We start from the raw sequence: 9,490 nt of genomic DNA on the forward strand, positions 1-9,490 counted from the left end.
GAAATCTTAAGTGGCAGCTGTTTTAAACAGACATTTGATAAAGTAAATTTGTCCCCTTCCTTGTTAATATAAAATAAAATGTATACATGTAAAAAAAAAAACTCACATACATAACATATATGGCATGCATAAGAAATAATATTTTACTTAACAAAACTCTCCTGTTGTAAATCTGTTACTGACTAGCACTGACTTTCATAGCAATTACAACAGCAAATATTCAAAGCTGTTTATTTTTATAGTGCAATGTTGAAAGCAGCATTCCATAGGATTTAGTGTTGCTCAGTATTTGCCCCTGACACTTGGCATCTTTTAGCCTGCACAAGTGCATCAATATCAGGCTTCATGTCCTGAGAAGCAGCCAGTTTCAGAATCTCATTTAAGTGCTTATGTGTGAGCTTTGAGCGAAGCTTTGTTTTATTAATGTTCATTACTGAGAAGACCTGCTCACAAAGGTAGGTAGTCCCAAACATGGACAACATTTTTGCAGCCAGTGCTGTCAATTTAGGATAGCCTGGTAGGAGATACTTGTAAAATGTGTCCAAGCCCACAGAAGCAAATGTGTCCTTCAATTCTACATCACACTGCAAATCAATGATTTCAAGTTGCATGTCAATGGGCACATCAGAAGCTCTGACTGTGAATGGTGAGCGAAAAACTGCAAATTCTGTCTCAAGTTCGCTAAAGACCTTAAATCGCTTCTCAAACTCCCTCAGCAACCCTGAAATCTTGTCTTTGTACTGTGTCACGTCAGGGTTAACGCTTGCTGCGCACACATCTCTGAGACAGGGAAAATGAGCAGCGTCACCGCTTGCCATCTGCGTCTCCCATAACGCGAGCTTTAACTTGAATGCACGTATGCTGTCATAATACTGTTACAATTTTTTTGCGTCCTTGCAACATTTTGTTCAGATTATTCAAGTGCTCTGTAATATCAACCATAAATGCAAGGTCCTGCAGCCAAAGTGGGCACTGTAATTCCTTAACAGGTTTTCCTTTTTTCACCATGAATTGTCCGATTTCCCCACGTAGATCAAAGAAGCGCTTCAGCACAGCACCTCTGCTTAACCATCTTACTTCAGTGTGGTATGGCAGACCATGGGTAATGTTACAGTCACTGAGAAAGCTGTCAAACTGACGATGATTGAGACCTCTGGCTCGGATGAAATTAACAGTTCGGACAACCACCTCCATGACGTGATCCATTTTTAGCGACTTGCAACATAATGCCTCCTGATGCAAAATGCAATGAAATGTCCAAAAATTACCTCCTCCGTTTGCGGCTTGTACTTTCTCTCTGAACTTTGTCACAACACCTGCCTTTTTCCCGATCATTGACGGTGCACCATCAGTAGCCAGGCTTACGGCGCGGGACCAGTCCACCCCGACTCTGTCCAGCGCTCCAACAACGGAGCGGAAAATGTCCTCAGCTGTTGTGGTGTCGGTCATAGGCACCAACTCGAGAAACTCTTCAGTGACAGTCAAAGTCTCGTCAACTCCACGAATTAATATGGCCAGTTGAGAGACGTCCGTAATATCAGTACTGTCATCAATTGCAATAGAAAATGCCAGAAATGACTCCCCTTTGCGTTTCAGTTGGCTGTCCAAATCTGCCGATAGTTCCGAAATCCTGTCTGCCACGGTATTTCTCGTCAAGCTAATATTGGCAAAAGCTTGTCGCTTCTCAGGACACACAATTTCGGCAGCCTTCAGCATACAGTTTTTGAGGAACTCCCCGTCACAGTACGGCTTTGACGCTAATGCTATTTGGCTAGCAATTACGTAGCTGGCTTTCACCGCAGCATCACTGACCTCTCGGCTCCGGGTGAAAACGGATTGCTGTTTCCTCAGACCCACCAGCATTTCATTTACCTTTTGTTTTCTCAGTTCTCCGTGCAAGGTGTTGTATTTTTCACCATGCTGAGTTTCATAGTGGCGCCGAATATTGTATTCCTTAAGCACCGAAACTTGCTGCATGCACACCAGGCACACGGGTTTCCCATTCACCTCCGTGAACATATAGGAAGAGGTCCATTTTTCTTGAAAAATCCGACACTCTGTGTCCACTTTTCTTTTTTTTGACAAAGACATTTCACTGAAGAGGGTGCCAGGGTCAACAGAAAAAGCGGGTAAAGCGATAGAACTGACTGTCACACAGCGCCCCTAGCGGACAATATAGGAACTGCAAATTTTAAAGAAAATGAAGTTTATTCTTCTTTAATAATGCAGATTTATCCCGTGGGCCGGACTGAACCCACTGGCGGGCCGGTTCCGGCCCACGGGCCGTACGTTTGACACCCCTGATCTAACCCAAACATTCAAAATAATTGAAAGTAATTTTTTTCAGTACTTACAAGTAACAGAGACAATCAAGAAAAATACGCCAATTGATTTAATCACCTTCCAACCTCCAGAACTGGCTATATATATGAAAAACAAAATAAAAAAAAAACTCTCAAAAAGCACTCTTGAACACTAACTCTAATCACTTACCAATCGCTAAAAGGGAAGCTGAACTCTCAATCACCACGAACACCGATTTCTGGACAGAAATTTGTTGTAATACTTTAAAGATGTCTAAAAACACAAATCTTCAGCTAATTCAATTCAAGGTCCTCCACAGATCCCACATTACCCAACAGAAAATGTATAAAATGGGCTTCTCCCCAACAGACATCTGCTGTCAGTGTACCCAGGGAACAGCTGACTCATATTTACATGCCGTATGGCTTTGTTCCCCAGTTCAACAGTTTTGGTTTCTAATCACTGAAAAACTGTCCTCCATTTTGGACTGCAGGGTTCCTCTATCTCCAAATCCATGTCTGATAAGAGACCTGACTATGCTTGATATTCCAGCAAACCAATCACAATCCATCCTTGCGGCACTCGCCTTTGCAAAAAAAAAAAAACAATATTAGTGAATTGGAAAGATAAAAAATCGTTAAGCATAAACCGCATAGAATATATTTCCATGGAAAAGATTTCTGCTTTCAGAAAAAATAAATAACCTGCTTTGAGGAGCGATGGACTCCTTTTCTAATTGCATTGAATCTCGATTTTTTAATTTTAGCCTGATGATCTAACCTGCAAGCGACTCTTTACTAACACACTGATCTAACTGTAGACCTGGACCTCCATGGGCTTGTGGGGTGGCCTTGACCTGGGTGGTTTAGATGGGTGTTCTCGTGGTCCCTGGGCTGTTAGATGTTGCTCACCTGCCCCATCCGTGCGCATCTGGGGGGCCCTTGGGGCTGGGGGCCTGCGTGCCATGTGGACGGGCCGGGTTAAAGTGATACACTGAGCTCATATTCACAGATCAAAACTGGCAAGAATGTATCCTCATATTGACCCAACGTGCGACAGATGTAAATTGGAAGAAGCTACAGTACTTTAATACATACGTTTTGACGTCCCAAAATACAGCAGTATTGGGAGGGTATTTGTGAAGCACATTCTTGTGTACTTGGTGTAAATATAACATTAAATCCTCTTTTGCTGCTATTTGGGGTCACTGGTGAGGGGTTAGGACTACCTGTTGGGGGTTGGAGGGTCATTGCCTTTTCAACTCTGTTAGCATGCCTCTTGATTCTCTTGAAATGGAAAGTTGCTGCCCCACCTATTGTTTCGCTTTGGGTGACAGATGTATTATATCATTTTAAACTGGAGAAAATTAGACTTGTGTTGATGGGTTCTGAAAAGAAATGTTATGAGGTGTAGGGGCCTTTTCTGACCATCGACAAAGGTACAAGATTATTTATTTATTCATTTTAATTTTTTTATTGAAAAATTGTTGTTACCATTTGCTGTACCTTAATAAAAACATGAAATACGAACAAATAACTTAGATTCACTTACAACTGAATCACAAAACGACACAAGCTAACTTTCAGCTGGCGTCTGTTCCTTAACAACAATTGGAAGCTAAGGTTCCAAAACCTCCAAACCTCCGACTTGCAGCCGGGTCCAAAAATTGTGTTATACGGAAGCAGATTAGGGCCAATTTTGATGGAGGAAATCATTTTGGGCAAATCAAGAATAAATATCCTGCTAAATTAACTTTTTTGAGCGTTTAATCTTGTTACAATGTTAATCCCTCATCAAAAACACCCCCAAAGTATTATTGAGGTTCTTCACTAATCCTGCTCTCTGAGATGCTGCTCCGGCCTCTTCTGAAAAACGAGCGATCTCTCCCAAACTAATGTCACTAAGTCTGAACCGCCCACTCCAGGAAGTGCCTGCTGCCGAAGCCGCACCTCCACACTGAAAATACACGCCCACTCTAGCGTAGCTAAAGGCATGCAAGTCTGTTGCCCATGCAAGTCTGTTGCCCATGCTGCGTCACCGGGGGTTTTAGTGCTACGTCATAAAATGGACGGCACTCACACGAAGAGAGGCGACGCTCCAGAGGAACCGTGCATCCAGGTTGAAAGTAAACAAGTCATATTTCTTGCTGTGGTTTCGAGCTCTTTGTGACTGTGTTTTGCTTTTGTGCATGTACGCCAAGGAGGTTTTTTCCTCATCTTATACTGTCCTCCCCATTAGGGAATTCAGTTTAAAACCCACCCACTTTTCACCTAAATATGATGGCGCCTCAAATGGTCGCCTTGGTGTGTTGATGTGTGTTCTTTCCGCTCCAACTACCAAGTTAAATTCCTTGTACTGTTTTTTAAACTGTACCTGGTACCTTTTTCCTAACCATACTGACCGTTGTTTTTTTTTTTTATCTCTTAACTGGACTTCTAACCTGTCAGTGTTTGGCTGTTGCACTCCATCTGTGCTGTCACAGCTCCATATTTGTGTGACTAGTAGCTAATGTCAGTCTACCAGCTCAGCTCACCGTTTGGCTCCATGTCATTGTCTCCTCGCTGAGTCTCACCATGCTGGTCAGCAGGTTCTATACTCCGTCCTCACCCTGTCGTTCCTCCATTTACAAGTGGAAGAACTCGTCCAGCTTCTCAGGCTTTGCTCTCAACTGTTCGGACCTCCACCTGCTGCACTTCACCTCCATCCTGACGGCGTCGCTGCTTCATACATCCATCGTGGGTCTCGCCGGGGTTTTCACCTCGGCACGTCCAAAGGGATTACTTCCTTTTTGTCCTCCACTCGCCACCCTCCCAGATGCTCCGGTCGGTCTGTCAACCATGGCGCGTTAGCCAGGCTAGCTTGGACACCTGCTGCTCCGCTCAGCTCCGACAACACCTCCATCGCCTTCGGTGTGCTGAACACTCTCCAGAAAAGGACATCTCATCCAGGACATCATTGCTGACCGTAAGCTGGACTTTCTTTGTCTTAATGAAACTTGGCAAATGCCCGGAGACTTTCAAAACCATGTAGTTCTGGTCACGGAGGAGGTCATGTGATACTTCACTGCGTGAAGTGGAAGGTCTCGCCAGTATCGCTCCCTCCTCTGACGTCACTAGAATGCCTTGCCTGTAGAATATCTGGTCCCACACCCACAATGATTGCCACCGTTTACCGCCCCCCAAAGCCACACAGTGACTTTTTAAATGAATGTTCAGCACTCCTCACCCACCTCTCCACTCTCTCATCTAATGCAATTTTGTTGAGTGAATTTAACATACACATGGACAATACTGATCTTCCTCTCACCAAAGACTTCTCATCATCCCTCGACAGTTTCTGATTTTCCCACACACATAAAAGGCCACACCCTGGATTTAATCTGCTGCTCTGGAGTCACGCCCACCAACTGCACTGCTGATGAACTACATGTTATGGACCATTTCCTGCTCTCATTTAACATCACCCTTTGCCTCTCCATCACAAAGCCACCTCGTGTCATCTCTTTTCACAACATTAAAAATATCAACATGGACTCCCTCTGCTCCAGAATTAACAGTCTAACTACAGACTCCTCTTCCTCCCCTTATGAACTAGCCTCACAGTACAATAATGGCCTCACCTGCATTTGCAACTCACTTGTCCTGTTAAATCACGTTCTGTTTTCTTTACCAGTTCCTCCCCCTGGGTTACACTCCAATTACGCACCCTGGAATCTACAGGTCGTCAGCTCAAGAGGCTTTACAGGAGAGCCTGTCTCACCATTCACAGACTTACTGTATATACAGCTTATTTATCTCACTACAGGGACTACATCTTTCATGCTAAATCTCAATATTACTCTGCTCTCATCTGATCAAACACTGGCATTATCAGGACACTTTTCTCTGTTTTTATTAGCATCATTCACCCCCTGACACCTTTCCCTCCAACTTCTACTCCTCTGATACCTGTAACTCCCTCCTTCGTTTCTTCATTGATAAAGTTAATAAAACCCAACAGCACTTATTACCCATGACCTTCGCCTCCCCCCTCCCCTCCTCCGAACCTCTTCAGTCCATGCAACCCTTTTCCTCCTTTAAAATCCCCCCCGTCAGAAATTTCTAACCTCATTAAAAATCCAAACCCTCTTCATGTCAGCTCGATCCCACCCAGACAGTCCTGGTCAAGTCCTGCATCACTTCTCTGCTTCCCTTCATATCACCCATCATGCACTCCTCCCTGTAAACTGGAATCGTCCCCTCTCTCTTTAAATCTGCAGTAATCACCCACATTCTGAAAAAACCTGGTTCAATGATTTTAATAACCTCCGCCCCATTTCCCTTCCCTTCATTTCAAAACTTTTAGGAAAAATTGTTGCCTCCTGACTCCACTTTCACCTCACTCAAAACAGCCGCTACGAAAAATTCCTATCTGGTTTGCGTCACCTCCACAGCCTGGAAACTGCACTTCTTAAAATCACCAATGACCTCCTCATGGTAGCAGACTCCAGTTTCATCTCCATCTTCATCCTCCTTGATCTGAGTTCAGCCTTCATCATCATTTCTCACCCCATCCTCCTCAAAAGACTCTCCTCTATTGGGGTCACTCACACCCCCCTCCTCTGGTTCCACTCCTACCTCTCAGGCCGCACTCAGTTCATCCAACTCAAAACCTTCACTTCCCAGTCCTCAACCATCACGTCTGGTGTTCCCCAGGGCTCCGTCCTGAACCCCTTCTCTTTATCATCTATCTCCTACCACTCGGCAATTTTTTCAGAAAATTTGGCATTCATTGACACCCAGCTCTATCTGTCCAGTAAACCTGACTCCACTCTCCCCCCCTCCTCCCATGCTCACTGCCTTTCAGAAATTAAAAACTGGTTTACTTCCTACTTCATCAAATTTAATTCCAATAAAACTGAAGTCCTCCTCGTTGGCACCAAACCCATCCTTTCCAAAGCTAACTGTTTCTTCCTCACCATTGACAGCTCTATTCTGTTCCCCTCCCCTCAGGTCAAGAGTCTGGGTGTCATCCTCAACAGTTCCCTATCATTTCACTCCCACATCAATAACATAACCCGGTCTGCATACTTCCAGCTACGCTCCTCTCTCACTCCTCACTCCACTGCCATCCTGGTTCACAGCCTCGTCACTTCTTGGATCCATTTTTGTAACTCACTCCTTTTTGGTGTCCCTCACAGATCCCTCCATAAACTCCAACTGAACCAGAACTCTGCAGCCCGTATCATCAGCGGAACCCCCTCCTCTGACCACATCTCCCTTGTCCTCCAGCAGCTCCACTGGCTCCCCATTAAACTCATAATCAATTTTAAAATCTGTACACTTTCAAGGCCAACCCCCCCCCCCAACCTGTCTGACTTCCTTCATATCATCACTCCCTCTTACACCCTCAGGTCTTCCTCCTCTATCCACCTCACTGTACCTACTGCCCCCCACCTCAGTACTATGGTGAGCAGAGCTTTCAGTCGCTCTGGAACTCCCTCCTAGTGTTGTGTTCAAGACCACACTATCCGAGACCAAGACTTGCCCGAGACCAGAATGCACCGAGACCAAGACAAGACCAAGACTTTCGGGAGCCAAGACCGAGTCAAGACCAAGACCGAGACCATAAACATTTTTTTTTCAATTTAAAAAAAATCTATAAATAAATAAAATTATGGCAAGGTTCAACAGTTAAATAACATCTCTCTTTAATTTTAGTTTATTTTAAATACATTTGACGGACAAAAAAGGTGCCTGCAAAAAATTAACTAAAATATTAAAACTACTACTGCTACTGATAAATTCACAATTATTCTACATATTTGAAAACAAGATTTTTATGTCAGCTGAATGTACAGCAAGTGTTTAAAAGCATTTCTGCCAAGAAATAATGATTCTTGATTCTGATTCTTTGAGTTGTGCAGGTTTAACAGGTCACAGATTTCACAAGATAATTTTTTAGTTTGTAGTTTATTTTTATTAATTCACTTAGTTGATATAGTTTAATTTGGTTACTGTAATATAACTAGAATATTCAATTAACAAAGGTTTCCAGCTGTAACTGTAAAAGTGAAACTTTCTGAAATAAAACTACAGACAAGTTGTCATCAGTGTAAAAAACATAGATCTACAGGTAGATGTGAAACTAAATAAAACAAACCCTGGAACAGTCATGTGACAAATTAATCAATAGTTCTTGTTGAGAATTATTATTATTCTGATACAGTGGAAACAGAAACTATAAAAAATAATTACAGTATATTGTGAACCCGTTTATATTGTAGGGAATATATTATATACATAAATGTAATTAAAGTCTGAAGCCACAAAAAAAACACCACTTTAAAAAGATAATAGACTAATATAAGACCTCTTTACAGTTATTTGACTCATTCTGGGCTAGTGCAACTCTGCGGTGATGACGCGCTGGTGACGACATAATCCAAGATGGCGGCGGCCTGGACTACAGCTGATATTATGTAATAAAGCCTTAAAAGACATGAATATAATGAAAAGAGTGGATGGACAGATGCATAAACATGTAGACTTTCACACGGACACACACAGACTTATTAAACACACTGACTTATTAAACACACACAGACTTATTAAACACGCACAGACTTATTAAACACACACAGACTTATTAAACACACACAGACTTATTAAACACACACTGACTTATTAAACACACACAGACTTATTAAACACACACAGACTTATTAAACACACACAGACCTCAGTAAACAGAACAGGCTTCACTGGACGGCTGGCACTAGGACCCAGAAGCAGAGTAAGTGCGTCCCCTATCCAGCCTTCACAGGCTGTAATATCATCAGTTTATCATTTTATCAGTTATTAGAGCTACTGTCTTTACCAGGGAGATAATATTTATTACTGGTGATTGTTTTCTGGAGCTTTACTGGGATTTTTACCGGTGATTAGTTCATATCTCCTTTGCGCTCCACGGTCCAATCTGACACCGTAGCCACACACACACACACACACACACACACACACACACACACACACACACACACACACACACGCACACACGTATGAGTGTCACACAAGTCACTCAGTCACATTAAGGAAGGTTGTGGTCATTATACGGGGTGGATTAAATAATGAATAAAGGATTGTTTTATCACGTTCTTCTCCGTGTTATTATCACATTATATAAAAAAGTTTTAAAATAGCAGGAA

At 42.9% G+C, this 9,490-nt stretch overlaps 1 pseudogene; it reads right to left on the reverse strand.

Moving 5' to 3' along the window:
- Positions 1-240: 240 nt before the first annotated feature.
- Positions 241-2,223, reverse strand: LOC114461231 (general transcription factor II-I repeat domain-containing protein 2A-like; annotated as a pseudogene).
- Between the last annotated feature and the right edge of the window lie 7,267 nt (positions 2,224-9,490).

Source organism: Gouania willdenowi, chromosome 1 (genome assembly GCF_900634775.1).
Source record: "Gouania willdenowi chromosome 1, fGouWil2.1, whole genome shotgun sequence".
NCBI lineage: Eukaryota > Metazoa > Chordata > Actinopteri > Blenniiformes > Gobiesocidae > Gouania > Gouania willdenowi.